At 36.5% G+C, this 26,558-nt stretch overlaps 1 pseudogene; it reads right to left on the reverse strand.

The window, feature by feature from the left end:
- Window positions 1–8,555: 8,555 nt before the first annotated feature.
- Window positions 8,556–25,172, reverse strand: LOC113272198 (annotated as a pseudogene).
- Between the last annotated feature and the right edge of the window lie 1,386 nt (window positions 25,173–26,558).

The following is a 26,558-nucleotide window of genomic DNA, read 5'->3' on the forward strand; positions in this document are numbered from 1 at the left end:
TCACCGAACTATTTTGGGATACATTTTGGAGTTAAAATTTGCTAACCAACGTTAAATTCCTTTAACGATTTGACCTGATTACATAGTTGACTAACGGGTCAACGACCCAAACTCAAAATTGGAAAAACTTAAGAGTCAAACACTAAACTATACCAAAACTCACGACCCAAACGCTAAATAACTCCAGAATTAATGAAAATTAATATTTGCTGGAATTCTCGTGTTAATAATTATTAAAGGAAAGTCAGTGAAGGAAATAAAGTTGACAATACAAGTCAATACTGTCCTAATTCGTCGATCTAAAAATTAAACCCATGTTCATCCTCTTCCGCATCCTCTTGGTCTTGGTCTTTCTTTTTCTCCTCAATGAATGTCTTTGAAGTTGTTCCTGCAGATGTGTTGTGTGATTTGCAACCTCTGCCAGCTTTTGTTTATGATGATTTCTCAAAACTTAATCTGGACTTCGTAATAGGCGGGTGCGTCTAAGAGAGAAAGGGAGCTTATCGCCTTACTCCTAATACAACAACATAGCTATGGGTACTATTTTTTTTTAATCAGATTATCTTCCTCTCCTCCATTGCTCTGCAAATCGGAAGAAACTGGGTCAACTCAGTTTGCAAAACTCGTTTGAATCTTTCACCATGATTTCTCTTATACAGTCTTAAAATCAATTTCTCGATTTAAATCAGTTCATACGCAGTTTAATCGGTTTGAATGTCATAACTCTTAACTCTTTTGATTACTGTTTTTTAATTTCTTCTAATCATTTTAATTTCCTAGCAATCTTATTCATGTATAACTAATATCCTGTGTGTTCCAAGATTTGTTTGCAGTTTGTGTCTATCATAATGCTACTTTTATCGTTGTGTTCATGGCGTTTGCTGAGCTTGTTATACTCAATTGTTTGATTTCCTTGTTCATATGTTATGGTGTCAATGGTTATTGGTGGAAGAAGTTTCTAACCCGTTTCAACTCAGTAATCTCACCTAGGTGCAAAGCCCGCCTTTCGTGTGTTTCAAAAAAATTCAAAATTCACAGTTACTGTGTCGATCGGAAAATATGGAATTTCCTTATTCTTAGCCTCCTCATTTACAACTGCTCTTTCCTTAGTTATACCAAGTCTAAATATAATACCATCATTACGTATAATCAGGAAAAAGGAAACAATCTTTTGATACCAGTTGGTCAAAACCCTAGAGACTGTCTATCCATTAAACATAAGTTTCATCTTGATAGAGATAGTTTTGGAAAACCTAATTCAATCAGGATTTTCGTAGTGGAGGGGGAAAACTCAACTCAAGTTGGTGATTTGGTTAACAAGTTCAAACAAGCTACTATAGATTTTGGAGACACTAATGATGTTGTCATCTTTCAGCAAGACAACACTAATGATAAGGAAGCAGAATGTAGCGCCCCCAAGCTAGCAGCTGACTAACCAAAGATATTAACTAAATAAAGAGGCACTAAGAATCTAAATCATATACTTAAACATTCAATTAAGAAGTCTGCTATAAAAACTTAACCCAAAACTAGCCGCACTCAGAAATATATATACAAGAACTCCTCTCAAATGATACATATACAATAGTCATTTGGTTTACAAATAGAATATACAACATAATAAACATAATAAACATATCGGAATATAACCAACTATAGAAGTCAACTTCTCGGAGCTTTCGCTGCGCAACTCTGGTCTGTCTCTGAAACTGAAAGTGGGAATGAGTAAGCACATCATCCCTAAAAGGGGTGCCCAGTAGGAATAACATTTAAATTTCAAGTAATTATTAAAATGATATGGAAAACAATTCATGTTTTCCCAACACTAAAGCATAACGAATTCACAGAGTTAAACAATCATGTATATGGAACTAACTCCTTCGTCAAACAATATACTATATTGAGTGTCGACCAATTCCTTACACACCCTATCAGTTTATACTAGTGTCGACCAATTCCTTGCACACCTAATACGCATAAAAGCTCGAATTCATGTAGATATAAATGAAGGAGCAGTATCCTATATACCACGCATGGAAACTCTTATTTTCCAATCATTCAAATGGAAATTCTTATTTCCCAAACAATTCATAAAGACAAACAAAGCATTACAATTCCTTTCCAAGCAATGGAAAGATTAAAAGAAATAAAAGAATTTTCGGAACTTAAAATAATCTATGCATGGAATACACAATCAGATAAAGCATGAGCTTGTTAAACATAAACTTTGGTAAAAGAAAACAACAATAACCATAAAAGAGTTAAAAGTATTCTCACCTCTTTTGATGACAAGCCACGCCTACCTCGAGATCCACGATCCACCTTTTCATCCTTTGAATCGATCGTTGTTAATACAGACTAACTGTTAATCACACAAGAACTCTAAGAATCTAGCCAAAATGGCTCACACAAGAATCATACAAATCTATTTATTGGTGCTAAGTCCATTTATCACTTTACACCTTTTTATTTTCTATCTTTAGCATAGCTAGGGTTTACTAATTGAATTGGATTAGTTCTATAGTCCATTAGATAAGACTTATGAGTATCTACAACTCAGTAGAAGGGACCAAAAGCTAATTCGGACCACAAGTGGTCCAATTCAACAAATAGGAACTCTATCCCTAAGCCCAAGTCCACTAAACTGGCCCCTTAATCTAAGGCTCAGTCCATCTGAGTCAACTAACAGTCACTAACGGTAAAAGTGACGATCAACGTCTAAAGTCAGGCCAATAGTCAAAGTCTAATTGTTAAGATCAGGTCAACTGGTCAACTTAGTCAAAGGATTCAACTCAGTCAAGATTCACTGAGTCAGGTTTGGTCAGGTCTGGTCGCTGAGCTAACTCGGTCAGATACACTAAGTCAGCTGAGCTGACTGGGATGACTAGCAGGCCATTGCATAGGCCAAAAACTCAAATACAGCTTCATAATCTTAACCATCCTGATTTTATTCATTTGAATTAAACACAAACTTTCATTCTATAGAATTCTGTAATTTCAATATACAATTATAATTTAAGCTTTACCTGCAATTGCAGTACTAAGCCATATCTCCACAACAACAACTATCATCAATCTTCTTACTAAACTATTACCAGATTAACAACAACTCAATTTAACTCTTTCCAACTCCATTATCACAACAATAAACTCATATCTAATACAATCCTCATCTGTACCCACTACAGTTCACCTCCATAGAAACTCTTAACTCAATTTGCACTAATACAGCTCACTAAGAACTCAACTCCGAACACCTGTAGCCACAGATACACTAATAACATCACCATAACTGCAACTGCAGCTCCATGAACTTCAACTGCAGCTCCATGAACTTCAACTTCATTACATAATCATCAACATCCATAGCACTACTTCAATTTCTCCACTAACAGTTCTCTGCCATTCTTATTAACTCCACCAACACAAGCTGAATCTGCAGTTCCACCAGAATCACAACTTACACCACCAAATTTACAATTATAGCTCCCCTGACACTTCCACCAGATCTGAACTACAACCACCATAATTCAGTACATTTATTACCAACATCATTCACATACACATCTTCACCACCAGACCTCAGTCAACACCAAATACCCAACCAGTGCACCGACAACACTTCTACAATTCAATTTCACAACAAACCCTGTAACTCATCACAGTTCTTAGTAACCCAATACAAACTGCATTATAACTTCAACTTCATTTTATTCCGTTAGTACCAGCAAATAAAACTAATATCCTCAACTCAAACAACTCATCTATATCAGTTCACTAACACCAAGTTCAACTCATATAACATTTTTCAGCTTCAACCACCACCAGCACATCTTCAAAACATCTAAAATCAGTTCACCTGTACCACCACTACCACTGAATACTTTCGTTACCATACCACTGATTCTACAGTAATATCACTAAACTCTTCTTTAACAACACCATTAACACCACAAGATGATTATAACTTTCATTCAATTCCACACAGAACACAAAATTCTACATCTCAAGCATATAATCCCCATATGTAATTCAATACATAAACTTAATCTACAATGTGCAATTCCATTACATATTCACATAACCATTTCAATCCTTAGCTTCATCAACAATCATAAAAACCAGTAAAAGAGAACGAACTCTACAAGTTCAATTTAAGAAGAACAATTACCTTAAGTCTGAGCTACTCAGGCAATTGGATTCACTTGACTCAGTCCAGCAACTTGTCTCAATATTAACAACAACCCCTCAATCCCATCATCATCCTTGATTTACAGAGGAAACCCAATTCTGCAATTTCTTAATCAATCTTCAGAACAACCCCACACTTCTATCAAACACCAATTAAGAATAAATCCATCTCCTAACTTCATCTTGTTCATCCTTAATCGAATTCTCAGAACCAAATTCTGAAACCCTAATTACTAGATTCATCTCCAAAGCAACTTCAGAACTGCTATTAAACCACAACCCTCGTTTCTTCATCTATTAACAACTCTATTCTTCGTCTTCCAGGTCTTCAATCCATATTAATCCAAACTTCAAAAACTTATTTCCTCTCTGAATTGACTACTCCCATGAAACATAATTAACTACTTGAATCAACACCAGCACCATCACTGATCCCTTTCCCATACCCTTCTTCGCATGATCTCAAAACTTCCATTTGATCTCTCAAATATGCCGGAGAAGAAAAACAGGAGAAGAAATAAAATAGAAGAAGAAGAAGAAGAACGAGAAAGAAGGAGAAAGAAGGAGGATGAATGAGCTAATCTGCTCGACTAGATATGATAAAGCCAAATACAAATGATAAACGCACCCAAAAACATGATATGGGCAGCCCAGGTCGGCTAAGCTATTTGCTCTTCGACTATTCCGATCTTCTTCTTCTGATATCCGAATGACACGTTCGAGTAATCGCATAGCTCTTCGAGTCATATCCAGTGGTACTAGTTTCGTATCTATATCGTTGTTAGATTAATTTCTACTAATTAACATTCGTGTTAAACTAATCGAGTTATTATCGGCTAATTCATCACTTGACTATCGCTAGACAAACTCTTTACCGGTCTAATAATGTTGACGAGCTTGAGGGTCCTTACACAGAAGAACCTAAATGGGAGTCAAGTGCAGTTGGAAAGGTTATCACTGAGGGCAGAATGAACTGCGATCTTGTTCAGAAATACATTCAATTCACCTGGCCTTTTATGACTGAAGAAGATCTAAGAATTGTTGCAATTGATCCAAATATTTTCATATTCAAGTTTAACAACTGGAGCCTGCTCAACAAAGTTATTGATGAACGTCCTTGGAGTATCAACAAAAATCTTTTGGTGGTTCATGACTATATTCCAGAGCTGATTTACATGGAGAAACAATGGGGTTTTCAACAATTTTGGATTCAACTGAAATTTCTCTTACCATAACACATGAATGCTGCATATGTTACAAATATTGAAGAAATCATGGGAGAGGTAGTGGCTATTGAACCTAAAGATGTTATACCAGTTGGAAGTGTTCATGTTAAAGTTTGTGTCAACATCGACCTAACTAATCCACTGAGAAGAGGTGTCAAAGCCATCACTAATGCTGGTTTGTCTCGCTGGATCAAAATTTTCTATCAGCACCAACCAAGTGGTATATGTACTAAGTGCTATATTATTAAACATTGCAAAGCTGCCTGCAATGATGCTGCCATTTTTTCTGCCAAAGCTTATGAAAAACTTTATTTTTCAGGTAAGGTTAGCAACTTAAGGAAAACAATTTCTTCAAACACCAGTACTGCTGTCCCAGTTTCTAGGAAGAGCTAAAAGAATTTTACCAAAAACACTGTGTTTGTACCTCCCAAGGATGGTGTTCCTATCAACATGGATTTCCTTCTCAAACATAATGATGCTAGCAATAAAGAAGATATTATGCTAGAAAACGTCTTATGACTTCCAGTGATCCCACTCTTAATATCCCTGAGGCTGAAACTTCTGCTTCCAATGTCTTCTCTAACAACAACATAGATGCACAAATAGCTCAAAGGTGCACAACGAATGGGACACAAACTGATAACACATCTTTGGAAAGTTAGGTACTTCTTACACCTTTAATTCTTTCTGGTCTTAACAACACATTTATTATTTTCAATCATTCTCTTTGCAATAAGTGTTTCATTAATTTTCAGCTGGTACTTTCATATTCAACGCAAATAGCTTTTTTTTTTTTGTATACAGTTTTTACGTCCGTTACTATAACAAGAAACCTAAAAGTTAGTTTTATCATTTTACTTTTGCTAAGTCGTGATATTCACAGTCCTCCAACTATGAAAATTATTTTCTGGAATGTCCAAGGTCTTAATACCTCTTCCACTAGAAACCACCTTAGTGATTTGATTAGGTCTCAAAACCCATACATTATCTTTATTTGTGAGACCAAAATACCTCAAGACAAAAATAGGCCTCTTTTGAGCCATCTTCACTATCCAAATCAAGCTTACATAGATCCAACATGCCTATCAGGAGGCTAAGTTTTGATATGGAAAAATGGATTCTCTTGTGACCTTCTAGATGCCAGTCATAATATGCTCAACCTAGGTGTCCAGTCTGATCCCAGCAAGCCAGAATTTCTCCTTACTTGCATGTATGGTTTTACTGATTATTCTAGGGGAAAAAAACAATGGGAATTCATGGAAAAAACTAGTGAGACTCTAAGAGGTCCTTGGATACTTTTAGGTGATCTAAACTTTCATCTTATTGGAGATTCTCAAAGTGCCTCTTCTTCTTCAGATGGTCTTGTACTGTTAACACCTGTGGACTTGAGGATCTAGGTTTCATAGGCAAGGACTGTACTTTGACTAGTAACAACCTAAGAACTGGTACTAGAAGTTCCAGAATTTACATGGCACTAGGGAATTGTGAATGGAACTATTATTTTCCTCATTCCCAGTTAAAGCATCTCACTCAGGTTGGTAGTGACCGCAGTCTCATTATGCTTGTTTCTGACTCATCAATACCTACAAGTTGGAAACCTTTCAATTCTTTTCTAACCTGGTTAAATGATGAAAGTTGTGTTTTAGTGATTGAGAATGCTTGGAAGATTGATGTTGCTGGTTCACCTGGCAATCAGCTAGTAAAGAGATTTTAGTACACTAGACGAGAGCTATCTTTATGGAATAAAACTCATTTTGGGAATGTCAATCAAAAAGTTGATGAGATGCAAAAGGAACTTGATGTGTTACAAGCTCAACCTCCTTCTGATGATAACCACAACAAGATTTTAAGTATCAACAAAGACTTTTCCAAATGGCACAAAAAAAAACTGAACTTTATCAGCAAAAATACATAGATTATTTCATCAAGGACATGAACAACAATAGTAAGTATTTTCACAACAGGACCAACAGAAGAAGAACCAGAAACAATATTGATTCTCTACAAGACCACAATAATAACTGGCTACACTCCACGGAGGAAATTTTTCAGCATTTTACTTCTCACATTAAAGATATAAGTACTTCTATTGAGACCAATTTGGATGACAGTTTATTCATGCTTCTTCCTTCTATTATTACTGAGTCAGGAAATCTAATGCTTACAAGAGTTCCTTCTCATCAAGAAATACATGACACTGTAAAGAGTGTGAAAAATTGGAGTGCACCAGGTCCTGAAGGTTTCCAAGCTGGTTTTTACAAGAGTCAATGGAGGATCATTGGTGAGGATATTTTCCAGATGGTCACTAGATTCTTTGAGACAAACCACATTTTGAAACAGCCTAATAAAACTTACATCTCTCTTACCCAAAAAGCAGAAATCTGTAAGTGCAGCTGATTTTAGACCAATTGGCTTATGTAATACATCTTACAAGATAATATCCAAAATTATTGTAAACAGATTAAAGCCTTTAATGGAGAAAATTATATCTCCATATCAAGCTGCATATGTTTCAGGGAGACTCATTAGTGACAATACTGTCATAGCTCAAGAAATACTTTATTCTATGAAGAAGAAAATGGACCAAATAGGTTGGATGACTTTAAAACTAGACATGTCAAAGGCTTTTGACAGACTAGAGTGGAAGTTCTTAATCAAAGTTCTTAAGCACTTTGGGTTTAATGAGGATTTTTGTGATCTAATACATCTATGCATAAGTATTACTTCTCTTTCTGTCATGCTCAATGGCTCTCTTTGTGAAGAATTTCATCCCACAAGAGGCATAAGACAAGGTGATCCACTATCACCTTATCTCTTTATGCTGGCCATGGAATTTCTTTCAAGACATTTAGTTTCTGCTCGACATGATAACACCATTAAGGACATTAAAGTGGCTGCTAACACTCCATCCATTAATCATTTTCTCTTTGCAGATGACTGCTTGATTTTCTGTTGTTGATAACAAATTACGCTTTTGTAACTGTGTATTATATGATCGAGAATTTTTTTAACCATATATAAAGGCCCTATGAGTAATTTCGCACATGGCCCTTCAAGATTCAGGATCGGCTCTGTGTACATGTACAGGGAGTCTGAGATGGTAACAATAATTCAAGCTAAAGCATTTAGCTATCTATATTAAGCCGTGGGTTTGTTTGAACTAACTGCTCTACTTAGGTGCCAAAATGGATCAAAATGAAGACCAATTGATGAGATCAATGAAAATCCTCTTGATTCTTTGATTAAGATTTTTACTCTTTTGGCATGAACAACTCCCACTTCAAGCCTATGAAGCTTCTTATAACCAATTGTTGTTCCATTGGCAACATGTTTCCCGTCTACGTAAATCTCGTGCTTTTTAACTCCCTGCCCTATGCCGACAGCCTCTTGAATTCTCACAACATTGAATTTTATTCCTCCCTTGTTATCCCCTAATATTTCAATCAAGTGATTGCCTTTTGAGTTATCTTTCGGCGTCCAATATGACCATAAGTGATCGCCATTAAGTACGTTTTCTGGTCGGAAAATTTCGCCTTTCTGGCTGCTGGCTTTTATGACATTTCCTTCAACCAAATTTACACTAAAAAGTGTATCAATTCCTTTTCGGAATTCTCCTAGACGTTGAATATCTGTTTCTGATACAAATCCAGTTTTATTAGGAGGAACATTTAACAAGAGCATACAATTTCTTCCAACTGAATTGTACTATATATCGAGCAGTAGACTTAACGGCTTGGGCTTCTCCGATCTGTGCCAAAACCAACCTGATCTGATCGATACGTCATACTCACCAGACAACCAGTCTGTTCCTTTTGGATCACCAGTATTAAGATAACTACAAAAGATCAAACATACAGATATTTTGAGTGCATTTCGGTTTGAAAATGGTGCCCTCTCCAATTTTTCCTGACAATGGGATAGCAAATCTTATCCAAAGGGAAGAACGGATATTACCTGACAATGCTGTCCTCTGATGAGTGTCTAAAATACATATTTTGAATGTCAGATTCTTATATTTTTCTTTACTATTTTTCTTTTATTTTTGTATATTACATTTTTTTTTGCATTTTATAGATATTTTGGAGTCATGGGGTGCAAAAATAGATAAAACGCAGCTTAATTTTGGCGATATTGGAATTGACGGATTCAAAATCGGGGAAGAATACAAGGCTATATTACAAGAAGCTGGAATTTCTGAAGTCAATAGAAAACTGTGCTAAATACAGACATGTCTCAGATATGGGCCACTTCCCCCCTTATAAAGCTAGCTGATGAACCTTGGGTTTAGTAAAGCCATTCTTACAGTTCACGTTCCAGCTTATGCACGCTCGACCAGAGCCACTGCCAAAGAGTCCCAACACTGGCAAGACTAGGCTCGATGGATGAGTACCAAGGTAGAGAAGATTTCGAACTCAGGACAAGAGAAGGGCGGTTGGTACGAGTATGGTTTTGGGTTTTAGTTCAACTGAGAATACACAGAAGGAACCCGATATGCTTCCATTGATCTCTGGAGCGATTGAAGAAGATTAAAAGCATTCATTGAGTTCTATAAGAATTCGAAGATGGGTTTGAAAAGGAATCCGATTATAAGACTGATACATAAGAGATTTTGGCCAGAAAACAACATGAAGAAACTCAAGTTGTTGCCATTGATAGTGGGCAGTAAATGGTGAAGATTAATGTTGTTTTAGAGTTTTTGAATGAATGGGTTGTATTGTGCAGGGACGGAGATAAATGGGTTTAAGAATCAACAAACAAGCTCAAATCTGTATCATCAGTAGAATGCAAAGAAGATGTTTGAGGAAATGCTTGAATGACAAGTCCTTCCCAAATTCAAGTTCAGTTGCCATGAGTTTCGATACCAGCTGTTGCCAAGGAGTGCCATGGGTCTTGTGATTGTTTCCAGGGAAGAGGTCATGAGTTGAAACAGACCAGTAGTGGTTGAGTTTATGGAGAGTAGGCCGTTAGGCTTTGAGTTGTATTTCAGCCGGAAGGTCAGTAAACGAAGGAGCTAGGTAGCTGGTTTGCCATGAGCTTGTTGGCTGTTTATAAGAGTTGTTGGCAACGACTATGACTCATATTTAGAAGCCAGCAGGAAAAGAAGATTTGGTACCAATCTATTTCAATTTTTGGATAGATTTTGAGCCGAGAGAACAGCTAACATGTGCTGTCTTTACCGTCAGTTTTGGAGTAGTGTATGGCGGAGATTTGAAGCTTATAGAACAAGGATTGTTGGGTCGGTTTTAGGTTACGAAATTGCAGGGGTTTGGAAGAACGAATTGAGAGTTATAAAAGGACCTAAACCTACAGAAAAGAGGATCATCTCATACCCCCCTTACCACTGCCGTTCACAGCAAAAAGAGAGGAGCTTTTGTTCTTCTCCAAACCCTTCCAGCATCACCAGCATGCCACCAAGTTCTCAACCATCACCACCTGCATATCCCATCCATCTTCATATCACCTGCATCGCATTCCACCGCCTGCATCTCCATTAGTTCGCATCTACACCACCTGCATATCATCTACAGCATCAACAACAGCAGCTGCAGTCCATCTATCCACCAGTCCACCTACACCAGCACCAACATAATCCATCGCCAGCTCATTCACGCCGAAACAGACTACCGGGCATCCATATCAACAACAAGTGAACCCTACCAGTCGCAACTCCATCCACAATTCTCACATTCAGGCCATCACCACTACATCACTTCACGAGATGGACACTGTGTGTCATTGGTTTGAACTGTCTTTTAGTTTTGTTTGCAGTTTGCTGTTTTGCTTGTTATTCACCATGAACTCCAGTAGCTAAGCATCTTGATTAGGGACAATTTTAACGTCCGAACATGATTCATAATTGATATTTAAAAAACCTGTTTTCTTGCAATTGTCTTGTTATTGTTCATTCTCTACGGTACCAATAATGTTTATGAGTTGTTTCTCAATTGTTTAAGTTGCAAATTGAATGGTTGTTTGATGATTCTATTGCTAATTCGAGACTTCTTCGACCCGCAATTGTCTAGATGTTCCGAGTACAAGTAGCGATATATAGGTATTGACGATGGGATTTTGTTAAGTACCCGTATGTATCGTATGACATTAGTAGGTAATTCAAGCTTTTGATTTTATCACTAGGAATAACCTTATCTCATAAAACTTAAGGCATTTGTTTAAGTCACACCTAGAGAGCGTACTTCTAGGAAACTTGACAAGTAGAATCCGGTAATCGAGCGCTTCCGTATCCGGTGAACTTAGGAGATAATTGCAGAGTATTTGAGCGTACCAAATATTCAAGGGTTATTAGTAATGAGTGATTGCAGAAACATAGCTATATTGATAAGATACATGTTTTGTGACCGAGAAAGAGTCCTTGATTATTTTCATCCTCACATTTGCATTATTCTTATTCAGAAATTGAATTGACAACTTAGACTCAACTCCCCCTTAGGAACGAACCTGCTTGTCCGTATACTACTAGTTAGTTTAAAGAGAATTAAAGAATTTATTTGCGAGTTCGACACCTCGTCACCCTCTCCAATTTTCAGTGTTGTTTGATTGATTGTAGACCAACATGTACTCCCAGCATATCCATTTTCATCTCCAACCCATTTAAAATTAGGACCAACATCAGAGAATATATTGATAGTGTTAGGAAATAAGTTGATTTCCTGTTTTGGACCTCTTCCATATTGAGATGGTTTTCCTATTAGGAAAGAGTTTAGTTTTCTAATATGTGATTAATACTTGGTGGCCAAGTTTTTGTTCTCTATATATAAGACTAGAATTGTAGGTTTTTAGATTATCCAACCTAGAAGAGTGGTAAATCCTTGTGCTTAGGATTTTGGTCTCTTTGTTAGGGAGGATCGTGTGCTACCATGAAGGTCAATATCGGTGTGACGGAAAAAAATTTATAGAGAGGATTTTGGTGTTCTAGTGTTTAGGGTTTGGGTATTTGTCCTAATCCTAGTTTTTAGTGTTTCCATGTTTCTCCTCTATTACTAGCATCTGTGAAGAAGGTGTAAAAGAGAAAACATGAGGATGGTTCGAGGAATGGTTAGAGAATTGGTTTCTGTGGTTTCTTCAATGGTGTTCTCTGGTATGTCTTGCTAACTCTTTGGGTCTTGTCTTGGGTTGCGGAAAGAGCATGTAATAGTCTTTGATTTAATGGAAGTTTTTCTGGTGGTGTTGACCGTGGATGTAGCATGTAAAGGTGAACCACGTATATCTTGTGTTGTGGTTGTGATTATGCTTGCTTATTTATCTTATGTCTTTCTTATTATTTCTCTCATGTTTCACACAAATCACCAATTGCCCTTTGTGATCCTGATTTTCACTGCGCTCGGGGTGCCAATTTCCGCAATAATTTGGTATCAGAGCAAGGACGGGATGGCATGATTGAACCCGGAACTGAACGAGGAGAAATATGTTTTTTAAATAATGTTTCAACCGGTGTTTACACAAAGATGGGTTAGTGATGTGATTTACAAATCAAAGGTTCAACTTGGTAGAAGTGTATGTTCTTCGTTTAGTTTTATGATGTAGTATGGGATGCAGAATAATGCCGAATGAGGTGAAATACATATATACTTCTTGAAGAGTGTTAATAACCATACACCATAAATAATAGGTTACAAAGTTTGAAGAAAGGATGGGGTTATGGGGTCTCATGTAGAAGCAGGACCACCAACGCTTCGTAGTTATGCACGAGATTTTATAGATTTATGTTCTTAAGTCTATGTTAAAGAATTCTTGATGGCTTGCATGTAATATCAAGAACAGGCCCAATCTCGAAAGCATGTACCACACTAATATGGGCATTCACACGGTATATATTCTGAGCGAGTATGTTGGGTATGATGGTGGTAAAAAGTATGTCAGATTGGTGATGGCTTGAGAATCGCTCAACGGATTAAGCTGTTAATCACAATTGAGATATCTGATGGTTTGTTTCAGATATAAGGTAATCATGACATGTGCTGGAGTATGATACTGGATTTAACTCTTCCTTTATGGGTTGGAATTCAATATGTTGTTATCTTACTGGTTATGTGAAGCTAGCGATGATTCTTCTGGATGGTTTTCTTGGTGATCAATGGTACATCTGTACAAGGATTCGTTGATAGTGATTAAATATTTTCATGGTGTTTGTGAAACATGATCAATTTCACAAGTGTTCTTCATGAAGAAGATGGTTTGAAGAATTTTATCAACAACATGCTGTTTTGGTCGAAGAGATGGTTCTATGAAGATGGAGGTGATTTCCTGTGAGCTTCAAAGGCAATGGATATACAGAGATGGTGAACAACTCTGGAAGTAGAGGGAGGTGATTTCCTGTGATCGTATCTTGCTTGAAAGCATGATCCGAGGTGGATATTGTTGGTAAAGAAGCTGATTTCCTGTTTTGGACCTCTTCCATGTTGAGATGAGTTTCCTATTAGGAAATATATTAGTAAAGAGTTTAGTTTCCTAATAGGAGATTAATACTTGGTGGCAAAATTTGTGTTCTTTATATATAAGACTAGAATTGTATTTTTGTAGATTATCCAACCTAGATGAGTGGTAAATCCTTGTGCTTAGGATTTTGGTCTCTTTGTTAGAAAGGATCGTGTGCTACCGTGAAGGTCAATATCGGTGTGAGGGAAAAATTTGTAGAGAAAGGATTTTGGTGTTCTAGTGTTTAGGTTTTGGGGCTTTGTCCTAAACATAGTTTCCAGTGTTTCCATGTTTCTCCTCTATTACTAGCAGCTGTGAAGAAGGTATAAAAGAGAAGACATGAGGCTGGTTCGAGGAATGGTAAGAGAATTAGTTTCCATGGTTTCTTCGATGGTGTTCTCGGGTATGTCTTGTTAACTCTTTGGGTCTTGTCTTGGGTTACGGAAAGAGCATGTAATGATCTTTGATTTAATGGAAGTTTTTTAGTGGTGTTGATCGTGGATGTAGCCTGTAAAGGTGAACTACGTATATCTTGTGTTGTGGTTATGGTTGTGAATATATATTCTGCGGAGCACGTGTCACGATCTCAGTGGTTACATGCAAGATAACTGTGTATCCCTCGCTATATAGAGGAATCCAAGTGATAGAGGATACCTTCGTATATCTACTTTATGTCGTCCCAATAAAGGATGCCTCGATGGCTAAGATGAAAAAAGTAAAAGCCTAGTCTATGGGGAGGAAGATGGCGAAGGGACAAAGGTAGATGACATATCTAATCAGCATTAAATGCACAAATCTCTTATCTACACGCATAATCAAAGAACGCGGAGAGAGATGATGTGGCGGAACCAGATTAGCAGAGGCTGGCAGTGAACGAAGGTACAATCTGTACTGAGGTTGGGAAGTTCCCGAATGAACGTTTGTTAGCTGAGGTGGCAGCGTTCGACTGGAGAAAGCACGTGGAGAACGAATGTAAGGAAAAAGCGGGGGTCTAACAACACCACCCAATATTTTGGATTAGCAATCTGTATGGACTAACTCCGAAATACTTTCTAGAGAATCAACTAGACAGTCAGACTCGATCTAGGTAAAAGTATATCAAGGAGTTAATATCTCTCTCTTGTTTTGATTTACTCAAGCTAATAGAAATCAGCGAGTCCTAATCAAATACAAGGAATAACTCGGATGGTACTAAAGACCAATATCCGAGGATCAATCAATGACAATCAACAACCAAAGGTTGGATTACTCTAATTGATGATCTAACATACAACTTGTATTATTTCAATTATAAAGATAAAACAATATAATGCGGAAACTGAAATAAAACATACACCAGAAATTTTGTTAACGAGGAAACCGCAAATGCAGAAAAACCCCGGGACCTAGTCCAGATTGAAAACACACTGTATTAAGCCGCTACAGACATTATCCTACTCCAAGCTAACTTCGGACTGGACTGTAGTTGAACCCCAATCAGTCTCCCACTGATCCAAGGTACAATTTTACACTCTACGCCTCTGATCCCAGCAGGATACTACGCACTTGATTCCCTTAGCTGATCTCACCCACAACTAAAAATTTCTACGACCCAAAGTCGAAGACTTGATGACAAACAAATTTGTCTCACACAGACAAGTCTATCGAAGGATTAATCTGTCTCCCACAGATAAACCCTAAAAGGTTTTGTTCCGTCTTTTGATAGTAATCAAGGTGAATAGGAACCAATTGATAATCCGGTCTTATATTCCCGAAAAACATCCTAGAGTTATCAATCACCTCACAACAATCTTAATTATATGGTAGCGAAACAAGATGTTGCGGAATCACAAAAGATGAGACTAAGATGTTTGTGATTACTTTTTATATCTTGCCTATCAGAGATATCAATCTCAAGCCAATTAATATGATTGTACTCGTACGATAGAAGATGCAAGATCAAATCACACAACTACGATAAAGTAGTATCGGTCTGGCTTCACAATCCCAATGAAGTCTTTAAGTTGTTAACCTGGTTTTAGAAAAAGAAAACCAAAGGTTAAAGGAGAACCGACTCTAGCACCCAAATAGTATCACACGTAAGGTGTGGGGATTAGTTTTTCATTGATGTTAGATGTCCCCTTATATAGTCTTTCAAATCAGGGTTTGCCATTAAGTTACCTTGGTAACAAAGCAATCAATATCCACCCTTAGATGAAAACCTGATTTAGATTCAAGCTAATATTTCTCAACCGTTAGATCGAAAACTTATCTTGTTACACACAATTGAAATGCACGCTTCTATGTTTGTTAACCGTAACCAAACGTGTGCACTTGTTGGTTCAATAATAGTTAACCAAAAGGTTAGCCATATGAGCATTTCATATCAACAATGTTCTTCTTCACCATAACTAGTTCACATGACTCAAATGAACTAGTTAGAGAGTTGTTCAATTGTAACAAATTCTTTTGTAACTATACAAGACACAATTGAAGCAAAGATGATTTGATTCACTCGAATCGGTTCATGAACTTTTATATCCAGAGTTTGCAAACTGCATTCCTTAGTCTTTTTAAGTTTAAGTTCAGAAATCATCTTCAGATATATAACCTTCTTAAGTTCGCAGACTTGGTTCTGGGACTTAAGTTACCGTGCAGAGTTTACAAACTCCAGCAGAAATTCTCGGGATGAGAACTTCACCGGTTTGCGGACTGGGTTCGCGTACTTAGCTTCACGCACTAGTTTGTCAACTCCAGCAGAAATTCTCGGGTTTGAGAACTTCGAAAGTTCGCTGACTGAGTTTGCGGACTTGGCTCACACCATTCTTCCGGTTCTCTTGATCAACAAAGTTCGCAAACTTTGGTTCAAGGAATAGGACTTATACATAAATGTGTTTCTACAACAATGCTTATGTCCACCATTGGTTATGTAATCTAAACTCTCATTCCAATCATTGAAACATTCTTCGTCAAAGCAATTTTCAACGTGATTGAAACATATCATGACTTTCGTCACTAGATAAAGATAAACTTGGTCGAAGCGAAAAGCTTACCAACACATATTTCGAGATATAGATAGGTGAGGTATACTCGTCTCGAAATACCAGTTGTGTATAATCAAAGTCTATATGTAGCATACGACTTTTTGTCTCAAGAAGTAGGAGATAGAATATATATGCTTTTGAGTGATAGATAAGTTCAAGTCTTCACATACCTTTTCGTCGAGAAGTTCCACCGGTTCCTTGAGTAGTTCTTCTTCTTGTATGATGAATCTCCATGAAGTCCTTGAGCTCAACTCCACTTTCTATCCTAGTCTAAGACTTAGCTATAGTAGACTAGAAATCAAGACTTATAGTTTTGATCACTAACATTGAAAAACATGCTTGAGATAGAAACGCATGCGAGTTCGACCGAGCAATGCTCTAACAATCTCCCCCTTTGTCAATTTTAGTGAAAAAACTATCAATACATATGGAATACAAAAAGATAATGAAAACTTTAGTAGCTCCTATTCCACATGTCTAATCTTCAACGTTCCTCGAAATCTTAGTCATTTCCAAGTACTCCAATGATCCCAAAGATTGTAAGTTTAGCATCACCGTTGTTGAAGATCCGTAGCTATAACAATGAGAAAACATAATTCTCGATCATTGTTATGCAGTGTCATAGTATTATTACACAGTGTCAAAGTTCAATTCTATCATAACTTCAACAATAATACTTTGGTGATATGTATTACTCCCCCTTATTTAATACTCCATCTCACATGGAAACCACTCCCCCTTACACAATGATCCGAAACCCATATGTATTTGTAGTGTTAACTACATGTTAATTCTCCCCCTTTTTGTCAATAAAATTGGCAAAGGTACAAGAACGGGATCATAATGAAATTTCTGTAAGAGACATTTCATGACTAAAAGAAAAAAAATACATACCAACTAATTTAGATGCAATCATAAAGCCGAAGCTAAATGCATTCATCAAGGAGTTTAAAGATACAAGATAACCCCTCTAAAATTCCACAGCCGCACACCCCTCAAGATTTGACCATTAAGCACAAGTTCAAAAGAACTCTCCCCCATTTGATGTCATTCCCGAGAGACCAACAACGAGCGACCTTAATTTCAAAAGAAAAGATGGATTTTTATTGGACACTAAAACCATAAGAATGATTTTTATATCCAAAAACTCAATCAAATTAATCACAAGTAAACCCATGATTAATTTAATCGGAATACGCAACCAAATTAGACACAAAAACTGATCAATTTAATTGATTATGCTCAACATAAGTAAACTTACGGAGCTACGACTAAGTTTAACCATAAGGAATGATTAGCTTAACCGTTCATATACTCAACACAATAAAAATTATGGAGTAATAACTAAATAACCAAACAAGATGATTAATTTAGTTCATAATGCTCGACATATAGTACCTTACGGAGCAACAACAAAGCCAATCAAAAATAATCAACTTGGTTGTTTAGTGCTCAACATAAGACACATTACGGAGACTCACAGTATTACATAAAATATGGATCAGTAAAGATCAACACTGTGGAATACACAAGGATTTATTCTATCTTCCATCACTATTCGCATAACGACATTCAATAGACATAATCCTTGCAAACAAAAGATTTTAACCTATCTTCCATCAAAGATTGACAATATAGGCTTAAGTTTTGTAATTGTCAAAATTTCATTCATTCTTTAACCAATACATGAATATCGATCATAAACGACTTTACTTTTGACAAAGTATGGGACAAACATATTTCACGGACGTAAACACCAATATCCCATAACAAGTTGCAATATAACAAATCATAAAGATTAAATACTGTAAAAATATCATCCTCCAAATATTTTTAGAATTTTTTAAACCAAATAAAAACTAAAAAAGAACAAGAAGATGAAAAATAATAGCTATGTGTAGTCACAATCATTGCTATTCAAAGCACTAGTTATTCTTCCAACTAAACCAAAAAGAAGACATACTAGGCATTGTAGATCTTTCTCAGAGCATCTACAGAAAACTCCTTCTCATTATTAAAAAACCCATTGATTATGGGATCGTTCAATTCCTCTAGATCTTCAGAAATATCAGTTAACTCACTGAGTTCTCTTTTTAGATTATGCAGGGTATTCATGGTTAGAGACAATATTTGTTCATAGTGAGTTATCTCTTTCAAAGAGGAAATGATTTGAGATTTTAAACCATTTCGCTTGTTGATGAAAACTTTCACCATGTCTCTAAAATGATTATCATCACGAAAAACAGAAGGAGACAATTAGAGGAAGAACCTTCTCAATATTTTTCGTTTGTAGTGAAGATTCAACATTCCTCAAGGAGGCTTTAAGACGAAGGTTATCTTGAAGAATCTCTTTATTCAGGAGATCAACTAACTCAGTGTCAAATTCAAGTTCCGAATCGAAGTTTGAAGTTGAACGAGAATCTGAAGTAAGGGAAGTAAATCCATTGCACCAGTTAGACTCGTCTGAGTTACTTTGAGAAGTATTGTCTTCTATTGAATTACTTACAACACACATAGAAGATGAAAAGCCTGCAAATATATTCTTCCTTTTTATTAGGTTCTTGATCTCTTCGATTATTAGTGAATGATCATATTCATCAGCCCAGGATAGCTGAGAAGAAGACATCTAAATTTTGTTCACAGCGTTGAGTGCGAGCATTCTTCCCGTCTCTTGATCAAGAACTATTAACTTCCCAATTAGAGATGTCTTGGAAAGTGTATCAAGGTTATTTCCTTCAATGATGGCATGCTTCTTAGAATCGTATATTGACGGCAGCGATCTGAGGGTTTTCATCACAATTTCCTTTTCAGGAATGGTCTTACCCAATGCAAATGATGCATTAACAATTTCAGACACTTTGTGGTAAAAATCATCAATCGATTCATTATCTGCCATCCGAATATTTTCCCATTTGGAATTTAGATTTTGAAGTTTGGCTTCCTATTCACTGGTATTTCCTTCGAATACGGTTTCTAAGATATCTCAAGCATCTTTAGACCTAGTGTAATTAGACACATGGTGCTGAAGATTTGGGGTAATGGCATGTATGATCGCATTCAAACCATCGGAATTTTTCTTTGCAGCAACTATCTCGGCAGGACTGTATTCACCAATATTCTTGGGAACGTTTACATATCCAACTGCCATAATAGGAGCATCATAGCCATTAACAACATATACCCATGATTGAAAATCACGTGCTTGAAGAAAAGCTCGCATAGCAATTTTCCACCAGAAGTAATTAGAGCCATCGAAGACTTGTGGTATGTTAATAGAGATACCACCTCTGTCCATAGATTCAGATGATCGCTACAAACACAGACTTGTAAGGTCATAAACGTGTTCGCCTTCTCTGATACCATTTGAAAAAGCGGGGGTCTAACAACACCACCCAATATTTCGCTTAGCAATATGTATGGACTAACTCCGAAATACTTTCTAGAGAATCAACTAGACAGTCAAACTCAGTCTAGGTAAAAGTATCTCAAGGAGTTAATATCTCTCTCTTGTTTTGATTTACTGAAGCTAATAGAAATCAGGGAGTCCTAATCAAATGCAAGGAATAACTCATATGGTACCAAAGACCAATATCCGAGGATCAATCAATGACAATCAAAAACCAAAGGTTGGATTACTCTAATTGATGATCTAACGCACAACCTGTATTATTTCAATTATAAAGATAAAACAATATAATGCGGAAACTGAAATAACACAAACACCAGAAATTTTGTTAACGAGGAAACTGCAAATGCAGAAAAACCCCAGGACCTAGTCCAGATTGAACACACACTGTATTAAGTCGCTACAGACACTAGCCTACTCCAATCTAACTTCGGACTGGACTTTAGTTGAACCCCAATCAGTCTCCCGCTGATCCAAGGTATAGTTGTACTCCCTACGCCTCTGATCCCAGCAGGATACTGCTTCCTTGATTCCCTTAGCTGATCTCCCCCACAACTAAGAGTTGCTACGACCCAAAGTCGAAGACTTGATGACAAACAAATCTGTCTCACACAGACAAGTCTATCGAAGGATTAATCTGTCTCCCACAGATAAACCCTAAAAGGTTTTCTTCCGTCTTTTGATAGTAATCAAGGTGAACAGGAACCAATTGATAATCCGGTCTTATATTCCCGAAGAACAGCCTAGAGCTATCAATCACCTCACAAAAATCTTAATCGTATGGTAGCGAAACAAGATGTTGCGGAATCATAAACGATGAGACGAAGATGTTTGTGATTAATTTTTATATCTTGCCTATCGGAGATATCAATCTCAAGCTAATCAATATGATTGTACTCGTACGATAGAAGATGCAAGATCAGATCACACAACTACGATAAAGTAGTATCGGTCTGGCTTCACAATCCCAATGAAGTCTTTAAGTCGTTAACCTGGTTTTAGAAGAAGAAAACCAAAGGTTAAAGGAGAACCGACTCTAGCACGCAAACTAGTATCACACGAAAGGTGTGGGTATTAGATTTGCATTGATGCTAGATGTCCCCTTATATAGTCTTTCAAATCAGGGTTTGCCATTAAGTTACCTTGGTAACAAAGCAATCAATATCCACCGTTAGATGAAAACCTGATTTAGATTCAAGCTAATATTTCTCAACCGTTAGATCGAAAACTTAGCTTGTTACACACAATTGAAATGCACGCTTCTAGGTTTGTTAACCGTACCCAAACGTATGCACTTGTTGGTTCAATAATAGTTAACCAAAAGGTTAGCCATATGAGCATTTCATATCAACCATGTTCTTCTTCACCATAACTAGTTCACATGACTCAAATGAACTAGTTAGAGAGTTGTTCAATTGTAAGGAATTCTTATGTAACTACACAAGACACAATTGAAGCAAAGATGATTTGATTCACTCGAATCGGTTCATGAAATTTTAGAGCCACGGTTTGAAAACTGCATTCCTTAGTCTTTTTAAGTTTAAGTTCATAAATCATCTTCAGATATATAACCTTCTTAAGTTCGCAGACTTGGTTCGCTGACTTAATTTACCGGGCAAAGTTTACAAACTCCAGCAGAAATTCTCGGGATAAGAACTTCGCCGGTTCGCGGACTGAGTTCGCGGACTTAGCTTCACGCACTAGTTTGTCAACTCCAGCAGAAATTCTCGGGTTTGAGAACTTCGGCAGTTCGCGGACTTGGGTCACGCCATTCTTCCGGTTCTCTTGATCAACAAAGTTCGCAAACTTTGGTTCAAGGAATAGGACTTACACATAAATGTGTTTCCACAACAATGCTTATGTCCACCATTGGTTATGTAATCTAAACTCGCATTCCAATCATTGAAACATTCTTCGTCAAAGCAATTCTCAACGTGATTGAAACATATCATGACTTTCGTCACTAGGTAAAGATAAACTTGGTCGAAGCGAAAAGCTTAACAACACATATTTCAAGATATAGATAGGAGAGGTATACTCGGCTCGAAATACCAACTGTGTATAATCAAAGTCTATATATAGCATATGACTTTTTGTCTCAAGAAGTAGGAGATAGAATATATATATACTTTTGAGTGATAGATAAGTTCAAGTCTTCACATACCTTTTTTTCGAGAAGTTCCACCGGTTCCTTGAGTAGTTCTTCTTCTTGTATGATGAATCGCCATGAAGTCCTTGAGCTCAACTACACTTTCTATCCTAGTCCGAGACTTAGCTATAGTAGACTAGAAATCAAGACTTATAGTTTTGATCATTAACATTGACAAACATGCTTGAGATAACAACACATGCGAGTTCGACCCAGCAATGCTCTAACAATCTCCCCCTTTTTCAAGTTTAGTGACAAAACTATCAATACATATGGAATACAAAAAGATAATGAAAACTTTAGTGCTCATATTCAACATGTCTAATCTTCAACGTTCCTCGAAATCTTAGTCATTTCCAAGTTATCCAATTATCCCAAAGGTTGTAAGTTTAGCATCACCGATGTTGAAGATCCGTAGCTATAACAATGAGAAAACATAATTCTCGATCATTGTTATACAGTGTCATAGTATTATTACACAGTGTCAAAGTTCAATTGTATGACAACTTCAACAATAATACTTTGGTGATATGTATTACTCCCCCTTAGTCAATACTCCATCTCACATGGAAACCACTCCCCCTTACACATTGATCCGAAAACCATATGTATTTGTAGTGTTAACTACATATTAATTCTCCTCCTTTTTGTCAATAAAATTGGCAAAGGTACAAGAACGGGATCATAATGAAATTTCCGTAAGAGACATTTCATGACTAAAAGAAAAAAATACATACCAACTAATTTAGATGCAATCATAAAGTCGAAGCTAAATGCATTCATCAATGAGTTTAAAGATACAAGATAACCCCTCTAAAATTCCACAGCCGCACACCCCTCAAGATATGACCATTAAGCACAAGTTCAAAAGAACTCTCCCCTATTTGATGTCATTCCCGAGAGATCAACAACGAGCGACCTTAATTTCAAAAGAAAAGAAGGATTTTTATTGGACACTAAAACCATAAGAATGATTTTTATATCCAAAAACTCAATCAAATTAATCACAAGTAAACCCATGATTAATTTAATCGGAATACGCGACCAAATTAAACACAAAAAGTTATCAATTTAATTGATTATGCTCAACATAAGTAAACTTACGGAGCTACGACTAAGTTTAACCATAAGGAATGATTAGCTTAACCGTTCATATACTCAACACAAGAAAAACTTATGGATTAATAACTAAATAACCAAACAAGATGATTATTTTAGTTCATAATGCTCGACATATAGTTCCTTACGGAGCAACAACAAAGCCAATAAAAAATAATCAACTTGGTTGTTTAGTGCTCAACATAAGACACATTACGGAGCCTCACAGTATTACATAAAATATGGATCAGTAAAGATCAACACTGTGGAATACACAAGAACTCATTCTATCTTCCATCACTATTCGCATAACGACATTCAATAGACATAATCCTTGCAAACAAAAGATTTTAACCTATCTTCCATCAAAGATTGGCAATATAGGCTTAACTTTTGTAATTGTCAAAATTCCATTCATTCTTTAACCAATACATGAATATCGATCATAAACGACTTTACTTTTGACAAAGTATGGGACAAACATAGTTCACGGACGTAAACACCAATATCCCATAACAGGTTGCAATATAACAAATCATAAAGATTAAATACTGCAAAAACATCATCCTCCAAATATTTTTAGAATTTTTTAAACCAAAAAAAAAACTAAAAAAGAACAAGAAGATAAAAAATAATAGCTATGTGTAGTCACAATCATTGCTATTCAAAGAACTAGTTATTCTTCCAACTAAACCAAAAAGAAGACATACTAGGCATTGTAGATCTTTCTCAGAGCATCTACAGAAAACTCCTTCTCATTATTGAAAAACCCATTGTTTATGGGATCATTCAATTCCTCTAGATCTTCAGAAATATCAGTTAACTCAATGAGTTCTCTTTTTAGATTACGCAGGGTATTCTTGGTTAGAGACAACCTTTGTTCATAGTGAGTTATCTCTTTCAAAGAGGAAATGATTTGAGATTTTAATCATTTAGCTTGTTGATGAAAACTTTCACCATGTCTCTAAAATGATTATCAGCACGACAAACAAAAAGGAGACAGTTAGAGGAAGAACCTTCTCCATTGGTTGTTGAATTCTTCTTTATCATTCTTGAGGAAGTGGATTTCTTTGTACAGATATATATTGAAATCATCTACTGCAACTCTTTTGGAAGTACCTCTAGTTACAGGATCCATGAGAACGTAAAAGAAATAAGGAGAAAACAACCAATACAAGGAGATTTATAAGTGTCAAACCCTAGACGATTTTGACATGGTCTTTCATGAGAAAAGAATTACCTACAAAAATATATGGAAAATCACGACCATTGACTAGAGTCACTTCTCAGACACTTCTTATCTTTCCCAAGTTAAAGATGAGAAGGCAAACGTCACCATTTAGTTGGTGATCGGACGGACAAATGCCCACTTCCCTTGTTTTTTCATGGCTTGTCACTGCTGGTTTGGATAACAGATTTCTTACTTCTTCTGGAATATTTACCTTGCTTATCTTTATCCAGACTCATTCTTTCAATGTTCTTCTGAAGTTTGGTGAATCTTTTGCTTTTCTTGAATCTCCAACAGGTATCTTTAACATGCCTTGAATGTCCACAGAAAGAGCAGACCAATGTGGATTTTCGTCTCCATGTAATTTTTTCTGTTTAACACAACATCCAACCATTGTTTCCTGATTTGCAGAATCCATTACTTTTGTTGTTTTGCTTTTGAATCCTAAACCATGATAGTTTCCAAAGGATCTCTGACCAAACAAAATTGCTGCAATTTTGTCACAGCTTCTAGACAGCCTTTGAAGTTCATCTCTGAGAGAGTTAATCTCTTTTTCCTTCAGAGACATGGTTTTGACGAATTTAATATTAAGATGCTCCATATCAATATTTTTCATTTGGAGTGAAGATTCAACATTCCTCAAGGATGCTTTAAGACGAAGGTTCTCCTGAAGAATCTCTTTATTCAGGAGATCAACTAACTCAGTGTCAAATTCAAGTTCTGAATCAGAGTTTGAAGTTGAACGAGAATCTGAAGTAAGGGCAGTAAATCCATTGCACCAGTTAGACTCGTCTGAGTTACTTTGAGAAGTATTGTCTTCTGTTGAATTACTTACAACACACAGAGAAGATGAAAATCCTGCAAATATATTCTTCCTTTTTATTAGGTTCTTGATCTCTTCGAATATTAGTGATTGATCACATTGATCAGCCCAAGATAGGTGATAAGAAGACATCTCAATTTTGTTCACAGCGTTGAGTGTGAGCATTCTTCCTGTCTCTTGATCAAGAATTCTTAACTTTCCAATTAGAGATGTCTTGGAAAGTGTATCAAGGTTATTTCCCTCAATGATGGCATGCTTCTTAGAATCGTATCTTGACGACAACGATCTGAGGATTTTCATCACAATGTCCTTTTCAGGAATGGTCTTACCCAATGCTAATGATGCATTAACAATTTCAGACACTTTGTGGTAAAAATCATCAATCGATTCATTATCTGCCAACCGAAGATTTTCCCATTTGGAATTTAGATTTTGAAGTCTGGCTTCCTTTTCACTGGTATTTCCTTCGAATACGGTTTCTAAGATATCTCAAGCATCTTTAGACCTAGTGCAATTAGACACATGGTGCTGAAGATTTGGGGTAATGGCATGTATGATCGCATTCAAACCGTCGGAATTTTGCTTTGCAGCAACTATCTCGGCAGGACTGTATTCACCAATATTCTTGGGAACGTTTACATCTACAACTGCCATAATGGGAGCATCATAGCCATTAACAACATATACCCATGATTGAAAATCACGTGCTTGAAGAAAAGCTCGCATAACAATTTTCCACCATAAGTAATTAGAGCCATCGAAGACTGGTGGTACGTTAATAGAGATACCACCTCTGTCCATAGAGTCAGATCGCTACAAACACAGACTTGTAAGGTCATAAACGTGTTCGCCTGCTCTGATACCATTTGAAAAAGCGGGGGTCTAACAACACCACCCAATAATTCGCTTAGCAATGTGAATGGACTAAATCCGAAATACTTTCTATAGAATCAACCAAACAGTCAGACTCAATCTAGGTAA

The sequence above is a fragment of the Papaver somniferum genome, chromosome 4, assembly GCF_003573695.1.
Source record: "Papaver somniferum cultivar HN1 chromosome 4, ASM357369v1, whole genome shotgun sequence".
In the NCBI taxonomy this organism is placed as follows: Eukaryota; Viridiplantae; Streptophyta; class Magnoliopsida; order Ranunculales; family Papaveraceae; genus Papaver; species Papaver somniferum.